Raw genomic sequence first — 22,022 nt, 5'->3', positions numbered from 1 at the left:
TATATGGGCATGGGCCTATGGGATCGTGGATATGTATGATGGGTATATGGGCACGGGACTATGAGATGAAGGATGTGTGATGGGTATATGGGCACTCGACTATGGGATGGTGAATATGTATGATGGGTATATGGGCATGGGACTATGGGATGGAGAATATGTATGATGGGTATATGGGCATGGGACTATGGGATGGAGGATGTGTGATGGGTATATGGGCACTCGACTATGTGATGGAGGATATGTATGATGGGTATATGGGCACGGGCCTATGGGATCGTGGATATGTATGATGGGTATATGGGCACGGGACTATGGGATGGAAGATAATTATAATTTTCTATAACTAACCACAGTTAGTTACTATGCCCGGGCAGCGCCGGGCTCTTCAGCTAGTAGACTATAAATGTGATAACCGGATGTGGGAGACATCTGGCTGCGATATCGGTCACCACATTGGTTGCTTAGACCCAATTTAGTTGTTCTGATTGCCCAGATAGATGAACCATTTCTTCCTTATAGATCCAGGTCCAACTCTTAAAAATTTTGACTTTTGGTTACTGGGATTGTTCATAATGAATAATCCCTAATAAGAGAAATACCTCCTTCTCCCCTTCCTCCACCCCAATCTATCACCCATTAATGTCATAGGTGCTTCCATGAACTCCCAATGGAGAGCAGCTCTTTGTAGAGGGTAATAGAAGGGGATCCTGTGCTGGGGACCCCCCTCTGTTACCTTCCCATGCCCTGGGGGTGTCTAAAGCAGACAACCCCTTTCCCTGCTAGAACCTCCAAATTTCACCAAGGTCGGCACATTACGTGGGGTGTTCAAGCTCAACGTCCTCAGGCGCATCAGTAATGGCGCTGATCGTGGCAGCGCGCCCTTCTATTATGGAATCACCTTTATCACACGTGTTTATGACCTGATAAGAGTTGTCATGGTTACTACAGGGGCTATTACTGATGCAGGACCCAAGTATTAACCCTTTCATAAATGGTAATTCACTTCATTATAGAGGCAACTAACTGCGCTTGTTACCAAGCAGGCGCCTATCATTATGGCTTTCCTTAGGCACCATAAGAAATACAGATTAAATGTGCAATTGTTTCAGGAGGGTTTTGCACTTTTTTGATCCAGGGATTGGGTTTATAGCTAGCACGTTACACTGAAAAAAATAAGGGAAATTCTTAGAAAACAATATTATAGGGAATTGCATTTCAAGCATTTTCCTAATGTACAGCTTACATAATTACATAGGTTGAACTTGATGATTCTAGGTCTTTTTTCAACCTGGGTTTAGTAATGGATAATTTTTTTTCCTCTACTTGATCCATAAATAAAACGTATTTTAATTGCAGTTATTTCAGGTAGCGGGGTAAATATTCTCCGGTCACGATTACATAATGTTATCCCTGGATTAAAAGAGGCAGAGGAACATAAAACATGCAAATGATCCCAGATGGTGATTTGTTCTGGTTGAGCATTAAAGGGAATCTGAGAGCAGTATGATGAAGGGGCACAAATCAGCCAATCAGTGGTGGGCAAGGTTACAGAGAGATCATGGATAAGGAAAAAGGTCTCATGACAGCAGGTGTATTAGTCCTCTAGTGATAATCTCCTGCTGATAAATCAGTCAACGAGTGCCCTGTTGTTGGCATATGCCTGGTTTGACACCCCTTTTCTGTTGTACACAGACAGAAGTCTTCATGGATTGGGGGCGGTACTAGCACAGGTGTAGGATGGCCGAGAGCGAGTGATTGCCTATGGCAGCAGGTCTTTAAGAGACAGAATGCCTTGCCGAGTATCTAGCAGGAGCTGAGGTGGGAGTCATGATAGATAACAACCCGCTGGCTCACTTAGAGACATTAAAAGCATTGTCAAGGGTACCCCTTGGGTCCTCGGAGGAAGATGTTGATGACCAACTTGAGGACACTGAAACAACGGCCTTTGGGCAGATACCTATCTTCCGAAGTGTGGTACCCTCAAGTGGGGTGGCCTCCGGGATTCCCTTTGTCCTGCCTAAAACACCCTTAGATTGGGCAAAGGTCCAGGATGAGTGTCCGGACATTGCACTTGTGCGCAGTTGGGTACAAAACGAGGTCTGTATGTGCACATGTATTCTCCTTAAAAATCCTTTAATGATTCAATTTAAAATACACCAACCGAGTGAAAAAAGGTATATGCCGAGAATATACCCAAAATAGACTAGCCTAACAGATACCCTATAGTAGGCCTATGATTGCCCCTACCTGACTGTGGAGGTTGACACCCTAAAGAACGATTTTTTGGCGCCCCTACTCAACGTAGACTATTCCTTACTGCCCTATTATGCCCTACCACAAAGGTGAAAAAACAATATACAGGGTGGGTGGACAGAAAATAATAACATTTATTTTGATTTATATATAAAATTATATTTACTAACACAAGCATAACATTGACAATTACATTTTATTCTGAACAATAATACAAAAGCCCTTACATTTTATCACGCAGGCGTTCAAACTGTTTTCCAACACAATTTGCACAGCTTTGAAGTCTGTCTCTTACGCTTCGACAAACATTTTTTGCACAAGTCTCTTTGGGTATTAATTTCTTCAAATGCATCTCTTATGTAATCTTTCAAATCACTGACACTTTTTGGTTTTCGACTATAAACTTTGTCCTTGAGTACTCTCCAAAAGAAGAAAACCATTGGGGTCAAGTTTGGTGAACATGCCGGCCAATCAAGTGGGCCTCTTCGGCCAATCCATTTATTAGGAATTGTTTCATCAAGATACTCACAGACTACTCTTGAATAATGTGGAGGGGCCCCATCTTGTTGGAAATAAAGGTCATTTGAATTAGGCTGTTGCTATATCTGGGGAACAACTTGATTCATTAGAATTTTGAGATACTTATCTCCTGTGACTATTCCACCAAACAAAAAAATGGTCCAAAAACATCAAAACTTGAAATACCACCCCGAACATTGACACCAGGCTCATTTAGTTGTTGCTCTAATGTTAAATGCATGTTCTCATTATACCAGTAAATATAAAGACACAGAAAAAACACACAGTATGAAAAACGTGCATAAGTACTCTGTTGTAAAATATATGTAACAGTAAGCAGCAAGTGCTAGTAAAAGATGTTAACAAAACCAGGGCATTTAGTTGATACTTTTTTTGCAAAAAAATGTACGCTAAGCCACTCCATCACGTCACGGTATTCCCTTCTCGGAGCAGTCCTATCTAATATATTTAAAACCTGATCATGTGAACAATACCTTCCTGAGCAGGGTTCAGAAAGGTGCTGCCCGGCATGGGTTCGCTGGGCAAAATGGCTTTTTATGTGCATTTCCCAAAAGAGAGAGGCGGGGATCTCCCAAAGCTTGCATAAGCAAGAAATCAATAGATTCAGAACACATGACACATGCACAAAAAATGAACAGGTCAGTAAGACCCTGTTCACACCACCCAAGAACTAAGACACAAAAAAACACACAGTATGACAAACAGCGTCGGACTGGAACACCTTGGGCCCACCATAGAAAATCATTCTTGGGGCCCACTATGTAGCTGCATAGTTAAATACCAGACCACCAATTGTGCGGTAAAACACGCTAATATCCGGGTATAATATAAGGTTGTACATGTCTTAATTATGTAGCAGGAGTTGGGGTAGCCCCCTCATAGAATATAATGTAGACCCCTCATAGAATATAATGCAGCCATCTCATAGAATATAATACTGCCCCCCTCATATGGTATAATGCCCCCCTCATATGGTATAATGCCCCCCTCATAGGGTATAATACTGCCCCCTCATAGGGAATAATGCACCCCCTCATAGGGTATAATGCACCCCCTCATAGGGTATAATACTGCCCCCCTCATAGGGTATAATACTGCCCCCCTCATAGGGTATAATACTGTCCCCCTCATAGGGTATAATACTGTCCCCCTCATAGGGTATAATGCACCCCCTCATAGGGTATAATGTATCCCCCTCATAGGGTATAATGCTGCCCCCCTCATAGGGTATAATGCTGCCCCCTCATAGGGAATAATGCACCCCCTCATAGGGTATAATGTATCCCCCTCATAGGGTATAATGCTGCCCCCCTCATAGGGTATAATGCTGCCCCCTCATAGGGAATAATGCACCCCCTCATAGGGTATAATACTGCCCCCTCATAGGGTATAATACTTCCCCCCTCATAGGGAATAATGCACCCCGTCATAGGGAATAATGCTGCCCTCCTCATAGGGTATAATGCTGCCTCCTCATAGGGTATAATGCACCCCCTCATAGGGTATAATGCTGCCTCCTCATAGTGTATAATGCACCCTCTCATAGGGTATAATGCTGCCCCCTCATAGGGTATAATACTGCCCCCCTCATAGGGTATAATACTGCCCCCCTCATAGGGAATAATGCACCCCGTCATAGGGAATAATGCTGCCCTCCTCATAGGGTATAATGCTGCCTCCTCATAGGGTATAATGCTGCCCTCCTCATAGGGTATAATACTGCCCCCCTCATAGGGTATAATGCTGCCTCCTCATAGGGTATAATGCTGCCTCCTCATAGGGTATAATGCTGCCCCCTCATAGGGTATAATACTGCCCCCCTCATAGGGTATAATGCTGCCCCCTCATAGGGTATAATGCTGCCCCCTCATAGGGTATAATACTGCCCCCCTCATAGGGAATAATGCTATATAGATATATAGATATAGAGTTAGATAGATATAGATAGAAAGAAAGATAGATAGATATAGATATAAAGATAGATAGAGATAGAGAGAGCGGTAGATAGAGAGATAGAGATAGAGAGATAGATACAGAGATCGATAAATAGATAGAGAGATAGATATAGATATAGATAATAGAGATAGATAAAGATAGATAATAAATATAGAGATAATAGATAGATATAGAGATAGAGTAAGATAGAAAGATATAGAGATAGGTAGATATAGATAATAGAGATAGCTAGATAGATAGACATAATAGATAGATATAGATAGATATAGATATAGAGATAGATGTAGAGATAGAAAGATAGATGTAGAGATAGAAAGATAGATGTAGAGATAGAAAGATAGATGTAGAGATAGAAAGATAGATGTAGAGATAGAAAGATAGATGTAGAGATAGAAAGATAGATGTAGAGATAGAAAGATAGATGTAGAGATAGAGCGATAGATAGAGATAGATAGATATAGATAATAGATAGAGATAAATAGATAGAGAAAGATAGATAGATATAGAGAGAGATAAATAGATAGATAGAGAGAGATATAGAGAGAAATAGATAGAGATAATAGATATATATAGAGATATATAGATATAGAGAGAGATAGATACAGAGAAAAGATATAGAGATAAATAGATAAAGATAGATAGATATATAGATATAGAGATAGAAAGATAGATATAGAGAGAGAGCGATAGATAGATATACAGAGAGATAGATATAGAGATAGATAGAGATATATAGATAGATAGCTATAGAGAGAGATATAGAGATAGATATAGAGATAAAGATAGATATAGAGATAGATATAGAGATAGAGCGATAGATAGCGAGAGATATAGATATAGAGATAGATAGATACAGAGAAAAGATGTAGAGATAGATAACGGATAGATAGATAGGTATAGAGATAGATAGATATAGATATTAGATAGAGATATATAGATAAAGATAGATAGATATAGATGGTAGCTAGACAGATAATAAATATAGATATAATAGATATAGAGATAGATAGAGTAAGATAGATAGATATAGAGATAGATAGATAGACATAATAGAAAGATATAGAGATATATATATAGAAAGATGATAGATAGATATATAGATGTAGAGATAGAAAGATAGATATAAAGATAGTGCGATAGATAGAGATAGATATAGAAATAGATATAGATAATAGATAGAGATAGATATAGAGATAGATAGATAGATATAGATGATAGAGATAGATAGATAGATAGATATAAGAGAGATAGAGATAGATAGATAGACAGATAGAGCGAGAGAGATATAAAAAAAAAAAAACAAACAAACCACGATACTCACCTCTCCTCCTCGCTCCCACGCTGATCCCGGCTTCAGTGTCAGGAGCTGCCCCCTCTGCCAGACACACAGCGGGTGCGCGATGTAGTGACGTCATCGCGCACTGGCTGTGAGTCAGGAGCAGAGGGGACTGAGGGCGGCGCCGGCCCTGATGCAGAGCGGCTTACTGGGCTGGGGGCGGGGCCTCTGGGGGTGGAGACCTGAAATGATATTCACTGCTTCGCAGTGAATATTCATTTCTCTTTAGTAGCGGGGACAGGGGCTCCTGCCTCCTGACACCCGCTGCTACTCCGCTGGCAGGGGCCCCCATAGCAGCTGCATGGTGTGCAACACACCATTGGCTGGGGGCCCCTGGAGCAGCGGGGGCCCTAGGCAACTGCTGGCCCTGTATGCCAGCAGGTGCCAGGGCCCACCAGATGCCAGGGCCCACCGGAGAATCCACCGGTTCTCCGGTGGGCCAGTCCGACGCTGATGACAAACGTGCATAAATACTCTGTTGTAAAATATATGTAACAGTAAGCAGCAAGTGCTAGTAAAAGAATTTAACAAAACCAGGGCATTTAGTTGATACTTTTTTTGCAAAAAAATGTACGCTAAGCCACTGCACCGCGTCACGGTATACCCTTCTCGGAGCAGTCCAATCTAATATGTTTAAAACCTGATCATGTGAACAATACTTTCATGAGCAGGGTTCAGAAAGGTGCACAGCACTTAGGACCTGATGACTAGAAGCACAGGAGCGGAGCCCCTGACCAGCGGGCCCCCTTCTGTACTGCTGTTCACAAGGCCCCATACAGCAGTAAGGGCAGCAATGCACTGATGGCGGCCCTGTCGGTATATCTGCAAAGTAGCATAGTTTTATGACTCGGTAATGTTGCCCGTGATTGGGCGGGCGGAGATTATTGAGGTATGCTTAATTGATGGGGGTAATTTAAGTCCACCATGGAACTGCCGGTGTATGTCATCATCCATCATGGCATCTGGCATCTGTATCTCTGTAACCTCCTTATGAACAGTGATATTGACGAGGAAATGTGTCAGGGTGCATCAGAATCACAATAAGTTATGCTCCAAAAGATCTTGCAGCCTTTGTACAGCAATACGGCACTGGTATAAGTTCATTTTCTATATTGTGGGTCTTTAATCATGACTGCAGTTGCCATTGTGGGGTACATATGTTCCCTTGACTTAGAATGAAATACTGAGTCCATCTTATGAGGTCATTACTGTGGGCTTGTATCAGATAATATTTTTTTATAACAGATGATGAGATGGAGCACAAATCATGGTACGTGATGTTTGATATTTGAAGTATTTATATGTTTATCAGATACCCTTTGGTAAATCATCTTTAGTTCCAAGACTCTCTTCATCTCTGCCCTTTAATATATTGTTTTTTCACCTTTGTGCTAGGGTGCAATAGGGCAGGCAGTAAGGGATAGTCTACGTTGAGTGGGGGCGCCAAAAAATCGATCTTTTGGGTGCCAACCTCCACAGTCAGGTAGCAGCAATCATAGGTCTACTATAGGGTATCTGTTAGGCTAGTCTATTTTGGGTAAATTCTCCGCATATACCTTTTTTCACTGGGTTGGTGTATTTCAAATTGAATCATTAAAGGATTTTTAAGGAGAATACATGTGCACATACAGACCTCATTTTGTACCCAACTGCGCACAAGGTCACTCATCCTGGACCTTTGCCCAATCTAAGGGTGTTTTAGCCAGGACACAGGGCATCCCGGAGGCCACCCCACTTGGGTGTATCACACTTCGGAAGATAGGTATCTGCCCCAAGGCTGGAGTTTCAGTGTCCTCAAGTTGGTCATCAACATCTTCCCCCGAGGACCCAAGGGGTACCCTTGACAATGCATCTGCATTTCCATTTTCTCAGCCAGAGCGGAATTTAATGCTATATTTGAACTTAGCAAGGTGGGCGACCCACTGCTGCTCCAGCGCTCCCAGTTTTGAATTCTCTAAGTGAGCCAGTGGGTTGTTATCTATCATAACTAGCACTGTCTCTTAAAGACCTACTGCCATAGGCAATCACTCGCTCTCGGCCATCCTGCACCTGTGCTAGTACCGCCCCCAATCCATGAAGACTACCGTCTGCGTACAACAGAAAAGGGGTGTCAAACCAGGCATATGCCAACAACGGGGCACTCGTTAGGGCGGCTTTCACTTCATCAAACACTAAACAGGTGTTTTTTGATTGTTTTTTGTGCTTCCAGAAACATTTAAAACTCAAGTTTACTACCATTAAACCGAATCTGTCATCAGGTTTTGGCCACCTAATCTGAGAGCAGCATAATGCAGAGACAGCGACCCTGATTCCAGTTATATGTCACTTACTGGGCTGCTTGCTGTAATTCTTATAAAATGACTGATTTATCAGCAGGAGATTATCACTAGAGGACTAATACACCTGCTGTCATGTGACCTTTCTCCTTATTCATGATCTCTGGGTAGCCCCGCCGACCACTGATTGGCTGCTTTCTGCCCCTTCATCATACTGCTCTCAGATTCCCTTTAATGCTCAACCAGAACAAATCACCATCTGGGATCATGTGCATGTTTTATGTTCCTCTGCCTCTTTTAATCCAGGGATAACATTATGTAATCGTGACAGGAGAATATTTACCCCGCTACCTGAAATAACTGCAATTAAAATAAGTTTTATTTATGAATCATGTAGAGGAAAAAAAATTAACCTTTACTAAATACAGGTTGAAAAAAGACCTAGAATCATCAGATCTATGTTCAACCTATGTAATAATGTAAGCTGTACATTAGGAAAATGCTTGAAATGCAATTCCCTATAATATTGTTTTCTAAGAATTTCCCTTATTTGTTTCAGTGTAACGTGCTAGCTATAAACCCAATCCCTGGATCAAAAAAGTGCAAAACCCTCCTGAAACAATTGCACATTTAATCTGTATTTCTTTTGGTGCCTAAGGAAAGCCATAATGATCGGCGCCTGCTTGGTAACAAGCGCAGTTAGTTGCCTCTATAATGAAGTGAATTACCATTTATGAAAGGGTTAATACTTGGGTCCTGCATCAGTAATAGCCCCTGTAGTAACCATGACAACTGTTATGAGGTCATAAACACGTGTGATAAAGAAGATTCCATATTAGAAGGGCGCGCTGCCACAATCAGCGCCATTACTGATGCGCCTGAGGACGTTGAGCTTGACCACCCCACGTAATGTGCCGACCTTGGTGAAATTTGGAGGTTCTAGCAGGGAAAGGGGTTGTCTGCTTTAGACACCCCCAGGGCATGGGAAGGTAACAGAGGGGGGTCCCCAGCACAGGATCCCCTTCTATTGCCCTCTGCAAAGAGCTGCTCTCCTTTGGGAGTTTATGGAAGCACCTATGACTTTAATGGGTGATAAATTGGGGTGGAGGAAGGGGGGGAGGGAGTATTTCTCCTATTAGGAATTATTCATTATGAACAATCCCAGTAACCAAAAGTCTAAATTTTTGAGAGTTGGACCTGGATCTATAAGGAAGAATTGGATCATCCATCTGGGCAATTAGATCAACTAAATTGGGTCTAGCAACCAATGTGGTGATCGATATCGCAGCCAGATCTCTCCCACATCTGGTTATCACATTTATAGTCTATATTTGTTATGTCATTCTCTAAATTTAGTAAAATGTACAAATTGTAAAATTCTGCAGTTACAGCTGCTATATCGGCACTAACTCTCTAAGCCCAAGGGAAGGGCGATCCTCCAGCCATGGTTCCCTAGAGGTTTCCTCCACAGGGGGTTTTTCCTCTCCTGAGTGCTGGAGGGTGACTCTTCGTGAGTCGGGGGTTGTGCCATTTTTGGTGTCATGAATTTAAATAAAATTGAGAACGTTTGACACCTAATTACAATGCTTTGTGTATTTATTTTGTGTGCGTCTGTCAGATTCACTTTGTTTGGGAGTCGGGGTCTATCACATGTCACTGTGTCATAGTGCCGGACATCTGCAGGCCACAGTTTTGCCCCAGGTGTTGCTCCTGTTCTGCTGAATATCTTGGAGCAGAGAAGATAAACAAGTGTGCAGTCATTATTGGAATAAGGACTTATATTACATCGGATTACAAGCAGCTTCCTCGCCTCATTCACACAGTGAGTATTTGGGGCAGTATTTTACATCAATATTTGGAAGCTAAATAACAGCCAGGAGCAAACACAGAGAAAAAAAATAACTGAATCACTTTCACCTCAATTGTGTTTTGGATCCACTCCTGGAGTCTGTTAACAAATACTGATGCAAAATATCTCCATGTAAAAGTGCCCTAAATCCTTTCTGACTTCATCATTACATCGATGACAGAGCTGCAGACAGTAACTTAGCTCCATGACACTGTTCGAGTTGATAACATAAGCTACTGAGCTCACTAATTGCCGGCAGCGCTGTTGATGTGAAGTCTGCGCTGAAGACAATAACAGACAACATGAGTTGCACCAGAGATTCAGTCCTAGAGCAGGTGAGAGTGTGTAAAGTACAGGGGAACAGAGATTTCACTTTCTGAACACCCTTCATAAAAAACGACGCATTTCATACCAGGACTAAGAATGTTGTAACGTTTTAAACACGCTGGTTCTTACAGAAAGTGTTCACTTAAACCTTTTGCAAAGTTTGTATATTTTTTTCAATGTATTAAATAAAAAAATGATACTCTGAAAGCTGCGTCCTTTACCACTCTTGGACATGTCTACTTTTTTACTACAAAAATTGAGGTGTGTTGAATTTGTAATGACCAGAGGTCCAAATAAGATCCAGTGGGTCACAAACCGAGACTGAGGCAGAAATCCCAAAAGTATCTTTACTCAATCAGCAGATAAAGTAGAACTTAGTATGTGGAAGAAATAGATTGAAATACCCTTATACAGTACACAAACTCAGCCGGAGCTGAAATCACTATGCCAATCCAAGGTTCCCTGAAGAGTGTATTACACTGGGATTTGAAATAACTTTACCTAATAGAAAGGTCCATTCAGGTACTCAGAGAACAGGTGTAAATCAAATGTAGTGATGTCAAGGGACCCCCTGGAATGGCACACTGAGTATAACCTACAAAAACCTACAACTTCAATACATATAAATATAATACAAAGATCCTTAAGCGCTTCAACTAAGGATACCCGGGTATCTATGACTATGGTATCTTTAACCTCAGGTGAGTCTCCTCTCAGGCATATAGAATGCATAGGCTGCAGCCAGTCCCAATCTTCAGCGCCAATCAGTTGCAGCAACACAAAGTTCCTCATCTTGTCATCGAGCCCAAACGCCGGAGACTTATAGTCCTGTAGCCTCAAGATGCCGTCTCTCCTCTAGTCCTAACGAATTCTCCTATAAGTAATACACCTGTTTCTCTATAAAATATCTGTCCAATATTGCTTCTCATCTCATCACAACAGGGACTCAACAGAGCTCCACAGTCACACAGCTCTCAGGAACGCTATGTACTTGTTCCACAGCAAGACCTCAGGCTCCCAAGATGAAGGGGTTGCAGTAAACAGTCTCTTACAGTGTTCAGTCTCCTTGCTTCTCATAAGCTGCTCCACACACACAGTGTCTCTCTGGGCAGTCACTCTGTATCTGGAAGTGTCCTTACAGCTCTGGACAGCCGTCACTGGGCCCCAGCACACACAGACTCCCGGGCACTTACAACACCTGCTCTTAGCTGCAGCAGGCAAACACCACAGGGTCCTAGTGCTCTCCTGGTGTAATCACAGTTCACCCTCTTACATGCCACCCCACTAGAGGTTGGCGTTCTCAACATACCTCCCCACTCAAGCATATCGCTGGGGCAGTATTCCTGCCATAGATCGGGTAGTTCTCATGAGGCCTACTCCAACAGGCGCAGCCCTAGAGGGATCGGAAGCCTCTTCTATGATGTTGCCAGAGGGAACGAGTGAGGTTGCTTTCTCCTGCAGCACGGCGTCAGGACCAAGCAGCTGACCTGATTCTCTTTCCTCAGCAGGATCCACCACATTCTCAACACTCTTGTCACACGGCGACAGATTGGTCAATGGTGGCAAGAAAGCAGGCGAGGGAGATGGCACACTATCAAATTCAAGATCACTAAGAGCAGGGCTGCCACTAGGAATTTCGGGGCCCAATACTGGCAAAATTTACGGCCCCCTGAGACTCCACCCAGGCTCCACCCCCAGTTCTGCGTTCACCCTAGCTCCGCCTCCAACATGCGAACATTTTAAAGTTCCTCTGCCCTTTCTTGGAAAAACTCCACTTCTGCATGACGCCCTCAGCAATCACACATTAAAGGGAATCTGTCACCTTATTTTTGCCATATGAGATGTGGTCACCGCCATCTGGAGCTTATCTACAGCATTCTGTGGTGCTGTAGATAAGCCCCCGATGTAACCTGAAAGATAAGAAAAACGAGTAAGATTATACTCACCCGGGTGCGGTCCAGTCCGATGGGTGTCGCGGTCCGGTCTGGCACCTCCCATCTTCTAGTGATGTCCTCCTCCTTACTTCTGCCGCGGCACCTGCGCAGGCGTACTATATCTTCCCTATCAGACGCCCCCCTTTTTGCCTCTAATCACCGGGCCCCAAACAGCAGTAAGGGCACTAATGCCCTGATGGTAAACCATTGAAGTTGTTCAAAAGTACAACTTGCCCCGCAAAAAATAAGCCCTCACACGGCCATATTGATGGAAAAATAAAAAAGTTATGGCTCTGGGAATAAGGGTAGCAAAAAACAAAAACGCAAAACCGAAAAAAGCTCCTGGGGTTAAATAGTTATTCACCAAATAATCAAGTTATCTCCAACCCATAGGAGTTGTGCATGGTCGGCCTCTGCTCTCTCCATTTCACCAGAGCTGTTTAAAAGAAGCTGAGCTGTGATTGGTTGCTATGAGCAGTTTTCCCACTCCACGACAACACCTCAGCAGACACTGACCGGGTGGGAGAATTCTAGCATCCCCGGGAACATAAGCTCTCAGCCATTGTCTGCCCCCCAGAAAGGAGCAGAGAGTACATGACAGAAATGAATCCCCCCTCCCGTGCCCATATACCCATCACACATCCTCCTTCCCATAGGCACATGTTCCCTCTTAAAGGGATCTCTGGTATGGAAGTTAGGGCAAATCCCTCAGCACTCTGATTCTGATCCCAGGCTTCTATTAAAGGGATCATTGGTATGGAAGTCAGGGCAAATCCATCCAGCACTTTGGTTTTGACCCCAAGGCCTCTCTTAAAGGGATCCCCGGTATGGAAGTTAGGACCGTTCCACTCAACGCTGTGGTTCTGACCCCAGGGTCTCTTAAAGGGATCATTGATATGGAAGTTAGGGCAATTCCACTAAGCGCTCTGTTTCTGACCCCAGGCTTCTCTTAAAGGGATCCCCGATATGGGAGCTAGGACCGTTCCACTCAGCTCTGTGGTTCTGACCCCAGGGTCTCTTTAAGGGATCACTGGCTACTTATTCGCTAGTTCCAGTATAAACTCATCTCTCTCATCCACAAAGCTCTCCACATTTCTGCACCGCCTTATACAGTTAGGTCCATATATATTTGGACAGGGACAACATTTTTCTAATTTTGGTTCTAGACATTACCACAATGAATTTTAAACAAAATAATTCATATGCAGTTGAAGTTCAGACTTTCAGCTTTCATTTGAGGGTATCCACATTAAAACTGAATGAAGGGTTTAGGAGTTTCAGCTCCTTAACATGTGCCACCCTGTTTTTAAAGGGACCAAAAGTAATTGGACAATTGGCTATTTCATGGACAGGTGTGGGCAATCCCTTCGTTATGTCATTCTCAATTAAGCAGATAAAAGGCCTGATTGATTTGAGGTGTGGTGCTTGCATTTGGAAGGTTTTGCTGTGAAGGAAACATGCAGTCAAAGGAGCTCTCCATGCAGGTGAAACAAGCCATCCTTGAGCTGCAAAAACAGAAAAAACCGATCCGAGAAATTGCTACAACATTAGGAGTGGCAAAATCTACAGTTTGGTACATCCTGAGAAAGAAAGAAAGCACTGGTGAACTCATCAATGCAAAAAGACCTGGGCACCCACGGAAGACAACAGTGGTGGATGATAAAAGAATAGTCTCCATGGTGAAGAGAAACCCCTTCACAACAGCCAACCAAGTGACCAACACTCTCCAGGAGGTAGGTGTATCAATATCCAAAAAGAGGGGAGTGGAAACTATATGACATAAAATCAATAAAGTTTTATTATAAATCAATTAAAAAGCATTGAAATGCAATGCGATACATGTGGGAGCAATTGATGCAAAAGATAAAGGCCTATAGACCAGGTACAAAAAAGCTCATAAAGAGAATATATACATAAGTGCAAATCTTATAATCAGTATATGGTGCTTTAAGATAAAAAAGCTTCCAGGGAATAGAATTCCCAAATAAATGTACAAATGACAAAGGTTATATTCAAAAAGCTTTACATAAAAAGCCCGCAGAAGCCATAATCGTAAAGTGGCAATAATATATATACACTACTCAAAAAATGCATAATACAAAGTGCAAACAGAGTGTATCAAAAGTAATAATAGTAAATATATGCAGATTGCCTATAAAAATAATGGCATAAAGCAACAAAGAAAATCCCTAATCCCTAATTGGCAAGAGTATATATATACACTAAATCATAGGCATAATGCAGTAAGCAAGAAGGCTAAAGGATAATGCATAGTGCAGTCATAAGAGCCCATCAGCTGCCTACAAGAGGTATGATAAAAGGTAAACCAGAGAGGGAGAGGAAAGAGTTACTGCTGCTGGGCAGATACTGTACCTGGATGGCCGTGGCACCCCGACGCGCGTTTCGCGGTGAGGCTTTTTCTCAATATCCAAATCTACCATAAAGAGAAGACTGCATGAAAGTAAATACAGAGGGTTCACTGCATGGTGCAAGCCACTCATAAGCATCCAGAATAAAAAGGCTAGACTGGACTTTGCTAAAAAACATCTAAAAAAGCCAGCACAGTTCTGGAAGAACATTCTTTGGACAGATGAAACCAAGATCAACCTCTACCACAATGATGGAAAGAGAAAAGTATGGTGAAGGCGTGGTACCGCTCATGATCCAAAGCATACCACATCATCTGTAAACCACGGCGGAGGCAGTGTGATGGCTTGGACATGCATGGCTGCCAGTGGCACTGGGTCACTAGTGTTTATTGATGATGTGACACAGGACAGAAGCAGCCAAATGAATTCTGAGGTATTCAGAGCCATACTGTGTGCTCAGATCCAGCCAAATGCAACCAAACTGATTGGTCGTCGTTTCATACTACAGATGGACAATGACCCAAAACATAAAGCCAAAGCAACCCAGGAGTTTATTAAAGCAAAGAAGTGGAATATTCTTGAATGGCCAAGTCAGTCACCTGATTTCAACCCAATTGAGCATGCATTTCACTTGTTAAAGACTAAACTTCAGACAAAAAGGCCCACAAACAAACAGCAACTGAAAACCACCGCAGTGAAGGCCAGGCAGAGCATCAAAAAGGAGGAAACACAGCGTCTGGTGATGTCCATGAGTTCAAGACTTCAGGCAGTCATTGCCAACAAAGGGTTTTCAACCAAGTACTAGAAATGAACATTTTATTTACAATTATTTAATCTGTCCAATTACTTTTGGCCCCTTTAAAACAGGGTGGCACATGTTAAGGAGCTGAAACTCCTAAACCCTTCATCCAATTTTAATGTGGATACCCTCAAATGAAAGCTGAAAGTCTGAACTTCAACTGCATCTGAATTGCTTTGTTTAAAATTCATTGTGGCAATGTCTAGAACCAAAATTAGAAAAATGTTGTCTCTGTCCAAATATATATGGACCTAACTGTATCTCCTCTCTCATTTCTGTCTATCGCCCTACACGTGCCCTCCGTTCTACAAATGACCTAAGATTAACATTCCCCGTAATCCGAACCTCGCACCTCCGTCTCCAAGACTTCTCTCGTGCTGCGCCAGCTCTCTGGAATACACTTCCCCAGACGATCAGACTGATACCTAGCCCCGACCTATTCAAGTACGCTTTGAAAACCCATCTCTTCAAACAAGCCTACCACATCAACTACTCAGTAAACTAACTTTGCCCTGTTCGCTCCTTCCAAATATTATTCTGAATCTGCACACTACTATTCATTTGTCTCCACACCCTCCATGTACATGATAACTGCACTTGATACTTGACTATTGCACTTAAACACACGGGCTGATGACCGGATCATGCAGCTTTATATGAAAATCCCTATTTATTATAATTGCCTGACCAGAAATAACAAGCACTTTTCACCTACTGTGTCCCCTCCATTTCCTTGTAGATTGTAAGCTTGCAAGCAGGGACCTCACTCCTAATGACACTTTAAATTGTCTTAACTTGTATTCAATTTATTGTCTGTACATGTCCCTGCTTAATTGTAAAGTGCTGTGGAATATGTTGTCGCTATATAAATCAAAATTATTACTATTTTTTTGTATGGAAGTTAGGGCAATTCCACTTTGCGCTCTGGTTTGGACTTCAGACTCGTCTTAAAGGGATCCCCGGTACGGAAGTGAGGGCAAATCCACTCTGCACTTTGGTACTGACCCCAGGCCTCTTTTAAAGGGATTATTGGTTTGGAAGTCGGGGCAAATCCATCCAGCGCTGTGGTTCTGACCCCAGGCCTCTGTTAAAGGGATCCCCGGTATGGAAGTTAGGACCGTTCTACTCAGCGCTCTGGTTCTGACCCCAGGCTGATGGAATGATGTGGGATATTAGGGGTAGTAGTCTGGTGGCTCTGACTGATGGGAAGATGTGGGAAATTAGAGGGAGTAGTCCGGTGGCTCTGGCTGATGGGATGATGTGGGATATTAGGGGTAGTAGTCCGGTGGCTCAGGTTGATGGGATGATGTTGGATATTAGGGGTAGTAGTCTGGTGGCTCTGGCTGACAGCATGATGTGGGAAATTAGAGGTGGCTCTGGCTGATGGGATGGTGGGATATTAGGGGTAGTAGTCCAGTGTCTCTGGTTGATGGGAAGATGTGGGATATTAGGGGTAGTAGTCCGGTGTCTCTGGCTGACGGGATGATGTGGGATATTAGAGGTAGTAGTCCGTTGGCTCTGGCTGACGGGATGTGAGATATTAGGGGTAGTAGTCTGGTGGCTCTGACGGGATGATGTGGGATATTAGGGGTAGTAGTCCGATGGCTCTGACGGAATGATGTGGGATATTAGGGGTAGTAGTCCAGTGGCTAAGACGGGATGATGTGTGATATTAGTGGTACTAGTCCGGTGGCTCTGGCTGATGGGATGATGTGGGATATTAGGGGTAGTAGTCCGGTGGCTCTGACGGGAATATGTGGGATATTAGGGGTAGCTGTCCGGTGGCTCTGATGGAATTATGTGGGATATTAAGGGTAGTAGTCCGATGTCTCTGGTTGATGGGATGATGTGGGATATTAGGTGTAGTTGTCCGGTGGCTCTGACGGAATGATGTGGGATATTAGGGGCAGTAGTCCGGTGGCTTTGACGGGATGATGTGGGATATTAGGGGTAGTAGTCCGGTCGCTCTGACGGGATGATGTGGGATATTAGTGGTAGTAGTCCGGTGGCTCTGGCTGATGGGATGATGTGGGATATTAGGGGTAGTAGTCCGGTGGCTCTGGCTGACGGGATGATGTGGGATATTAGGGGTAGTAGTCCAGTAGCTCTAACGAGATGATGTGAGATATTAGGGGTAGTAGTCCAGTGGCTGACAGGATGATGTGTGATATTAGGGGTAGTAGTCCGGTGGCTCTGATGGAATGATGTGGGTTATTAGGGGTAGCAGTCCGGTGGCTCTGACGGGATAATGTGGGATATTAGTGGTAGTAGTTCATTGGCTCTGGCTGATGGGATGATGTGGGATATTAGTAGTCCGTTGGCTCTGGCTGACGGGATGATGTGGGATATTAGGGGTAGTTGTCCGGTGGCTCTGATGGAATTATGTGGGATATTAGGGGTAGTAGTCCAGTGGCTAAGACGGGATGATGTGGGATATTAGGGGTAGTAGTCCAGTGGCTGACGGGATGATGTGGGATATTAGGGGTAGCAGTCCGGTGGCTCTGACGGGATAATGTGGGATATTAGTGGTAGTAGTTAATTGGCTCTGGCTGACGGGATGATGTGGGATATTAGGGGTAGTAGTCTGGTGGCTCTGACGGGATGATGTGGGATATTAGGGGCAGTAGTCTGGTGGCTTTGACGGGATGATGTGGGATATTAGTGGTAGTAGTCCATTGGCTCTGGCTGACGGGATGATGTGGGATATTAGGGGCAGTAGTCCGGTGTCTCTGGCTGACGGGATAATGTAGGATATTAGGGGTAGTAGTCCAGTGGCTCTGGCTGACGGAATGATGTGGGATATTAGTGGTAGTAGTCCGGTGGCTCTGGCTGACGGGATAATGTGGGATATTAGGGGTAGTAGTCCAGTGGCTCTGGCTGACGGGATGATGTGTGATATTATAGTGAATGTGGCTATGCGGAGTGGGCGGGGCTCTACACTCAGCTTTATATATAGATATAATCATTATAATTTGTTTTAATTATCCGTAGTTAGTTACTATGCCTGGGCAGCGCCGGGCTCTTCAGCTAGTATAATATATACATGGTTGGGCTCAGCAGAACCAAATCCTTACGGAGGTATATATCTCCATCTCAGTAACAAAATATAAATATGTATATTAGATGTGTAGGGGCCCAAACAGAACTTTTGTTACGGTGCCCTGTGAACTCCATGTACGCCCCTGCTTGCAGGGCGGTGATAATGAGGGCAATCTGGCCTGTTGCTCAGAGCCCGAGGCTCTGGGGGTCCCTTGGTCAGATTGTCCTCATCATAAGTGGTATCCTGGGCAGGGAGGGGGCCCAGACCGATTTCTTGCACAGAGGCCTCAAGCTGTCAGCGTCCGCCATGCAATCTGTCCGATCTCTCTCTGTCTTGGCGCTGGTAGTTGCGGAATATATTTAGCCGTGTACCCGGCCCGGGAGGTGAGCGCTGGCAGTCACAGTCTGCACACAGGCCCTTTCTAAGCAAATCCTGCCGGTAACCGTCTCTCCTGTGCTTCCTTCTCGCTGACACGGTAAACTGGCTGCAAACACTATCTTATTACAGCGGCCACATAGCAGAGCAGGGAGGCCACCTGGATAACCCTCCCAAAGGCAGCGGCCGGGCTCACAGGTGGAGGAGCACTTCTCTTCTGCGCATAATGGATGTTTCTAAAAATAAAAAAAATGAAATCTAATGTGTGGAGCCATGGTGACCTCCAAGCTAGTTTATCCCTGATGGGTCCTTTATTGGATTGTTCCTTCCTTTAACTCTTTCCTTTCCAGAGTGCACAGCTTATCTACTGGCTAACGGTACAAAGATATACAGTATATGTTTCCTGTATCAGCTTAGAAGGGGCACAGCATTGAACATGCAGACACCAGACATCTCCCTGACTAATCAGAGAGGAGAACACAAAGGAGCAGCGAGGACACGACAGCAGCCAATCATCTCCGGGGTTACAGGCGGTGCGGCACACACTGTACACACAGGAGGCGCTGTCTGTGTGTCACTGTCTGCTCACGTGATCTGCTGCATCAGTCCCCGGCATGGCTGGCATGTAGTGATGCTGCTGCTGCTGCTGCAGGGCCTGGACTGGAGAAGGGGAAGCTGCTGGGCATCCTGTCCTCCCCCCTCACTGACACACTGGCTGCCCTGGGCTGGTTACTTGCACTGGTGTGACTGGTAAGTGCCTCCATCTCTTTCTATTCTGATGTTCTAGTCACTCATTATATTAGTATAATAAACAGGAAGCAATTATAGGAAAAAGGTTTTTGTTTTTTTTGTAGATGCCGATGACCATAAAGATAAGCGGCATATCGTGAAAGTGAGGGTGCCTGACGTAGGATTAATATCCTGCTAAAATGTTTCTTAAATATAATAAATCACACGGCGCACATTTCTGTCTTTTAGGCTACTGTCATTATTGTGTTATTTTTGGTATTAGATCTCTGAAGAAGATATTTTCATATTTACATTCAGTGAAGAGCATTGAATGGCTTATAAGTCTCCTCAACATACTTTACCCATTAGACCCCCTGTCAGAGGCCTCTCACCCAGCTTAATCATATCTCCTGCTTTGCACTGATTAGGGAGCAAACACTTGTCTACAAATGGAGAGTCTGGTTTATTTAGCTTCTTATTCTAAATCATGTGGTAAGGATGTTCAAAAGGGATTACGTCACAAGGATTTTGCTACCTCATCTGAGAGCAGCATAATGTAAGGAAAGGGACCCTGATTCCAGGGATGTATCACTTAGTTTACTGGGTGCAGCAGTTGTGACGCGATCAGAGTTCTTAGATTTAGCAAGGAGCAGAGCTTAGAAAGCTAACCCCACCTACACAAGGCTCTGGATGTACATTGTCTATTGACCATAAGCTGTTTATCACAGGTGGGGGCGTGGTCAGATCAGGGCTCCCATGCACTGTGGTCAGGGCAATGCTAATCTCCTGCTGATAAAACCTTTATTGTAAGTAAACAACAGCACACAGCCTAATAAGTGACACAACCCTGAATTCAATGTCTCAGCTGCTGTCTCCTGCTGTCCTTAGATTACATAGTAAAAACTTGTTGACAGATTCCCTTTAACCCCTTACTGCCATGTGACGCACTATCCCGTCCATGTGCCCTGGGACTTAATTCCCAGGGATGGGATAGTACGTCACAGCGATCAGCGGCGCCCACGTGGTGAGCGCCGTTGATCGCGGCCAGGTGTCAGCTTATTATCACAGCTGACACCCGGCACAATGCGTCAGGGGCGGCCACGGACTGTCCCCGACATGTTAACCCCTTGCACACTGCGATCAAACACGATCGAGGTGTACCGGGGGTTAAAGGGAAGCATCGGCAGGAAGGGGGCTCCCTCCATGCTTCCCTGAGCCCCCCACGGCAGCGCAATGTGCAGCGCTGCTGCGGGGGTCTCCTTCCCTGCAGGTCCCCGAATCCAAGATGGTGACGTGGACCTTCGGGGGCCTGCAGGGAGCTGGCTTCCTCACTGCCTGCAAAGCGCAGGCAAGAGGAAGTCTTCTTCAATGCCTGTGACAGATCGCTGATCTGTCACAGTGATCTGTGATGTGACAGATCAGCGATCTGTCACAGGACAGTGATGTCCCCCCTGGGTCAACCTAATAAAGTCAAAAAATAAAAAAAAAGTGTAAAAATAATTTAAAAAAAATCGCTAAATAAATTAAAAAAAAAATATTCCCTAATAAATTAAAAAACAATAAAAGTACACATATTTGGTATCGCCGCGTCCGTAACGACCTGCCCTATAAAACTGTCCCATTAGTTAACCCCTTTAGCAAACCCCTTAAAAAATAAAAATAAAAAACGAAGCAAAAAAATAATGTTTTACTATCATACAGCATCATCGAGAAAAAATAAAAAAGTTATAGCTTGCAGAATAAAGCAATGCAAAAATAATTATTTTTGATATAAAATTGTTTTTATTGCATAAAAGCGCCAAAACATAAAAAAATGACATAAACGAGGTATCGCTGTAACCATGCTGACCCGAACAATAAAACCGCTTTATCAATTTTACCGCACACGGAACGGTGTAAACGCACCACCCAAAAGAAATTCATGAAACTCTGGTTTTTGTTCATTCTGCGTCCCAAAAATCGGAATAAAAAGCGATAAAAAAATATCACGTGCCCGAAAATGGTACCAATAAAAGCGTCAAATCATCCCGCAAAAAATAAGACCTCACATGACCCAGTGAGTCAAAATATGAAAATTTTTTAGCCATAAATAGTAAATCAAACCCCCCATTATCACCCCCTTAGGGAAAAATAATAAAATTAAAAATATGTATTTATTTACATTTTCCTGTTAGGGTTAGGGCTAGGGCTAGAGTTAGGGCTGAGATTAGGGTTAGGGGTGTGTTGGGGTTAGGGT

At 43.8% G+C, this 22,022-nt stretch overlaps 1 protein-coding gene across 1 annotated transcript in view; it reads left to right on the top strand.

Moving 5' to 3' along the window:
- Nucleotides 1–19,654: 19,654 nt before the first annotated feature.
- Nucleotides 19,655–22,022, top strand: part of ORAI2 (ORAI calcium release-activated calcium modulator 2) — a 47,690-nt gene continuing 45,322 nt past the window's right edge. Inside the window, exon 1 of the mRNA XM_073565619.1 lies at nt 19,655–19,807. The gene's annotated coding sequence lies outside the window, so the exon portion shown is untranslated. The remainder of the gene's footprint in view (nt 19,808–22,022) is intronic.

The sequence above is a fragment of the Dendrobates tinctorius genome, unplaced genomic scaffold (assembly GCF_039654945.1).
Source record: "Dendrobates tinctorius isolate UK_male_01 unplaced genomic scaffold, ASM3965494v1 ptg000016l, whole genome shotgun sequence".
Taxonomy (NCBI): Eukaryota; Metazoa; Chordata; class Amphibia; order Anura; family Dendrobatidae; genus Dendrobates; species Dendrobates tinctorius.
The sequence above is the reverse complement of the archived record's forward strand: the minus strand, read 5'-3'. Positions and strand labels throughout refer to the sequence as shown.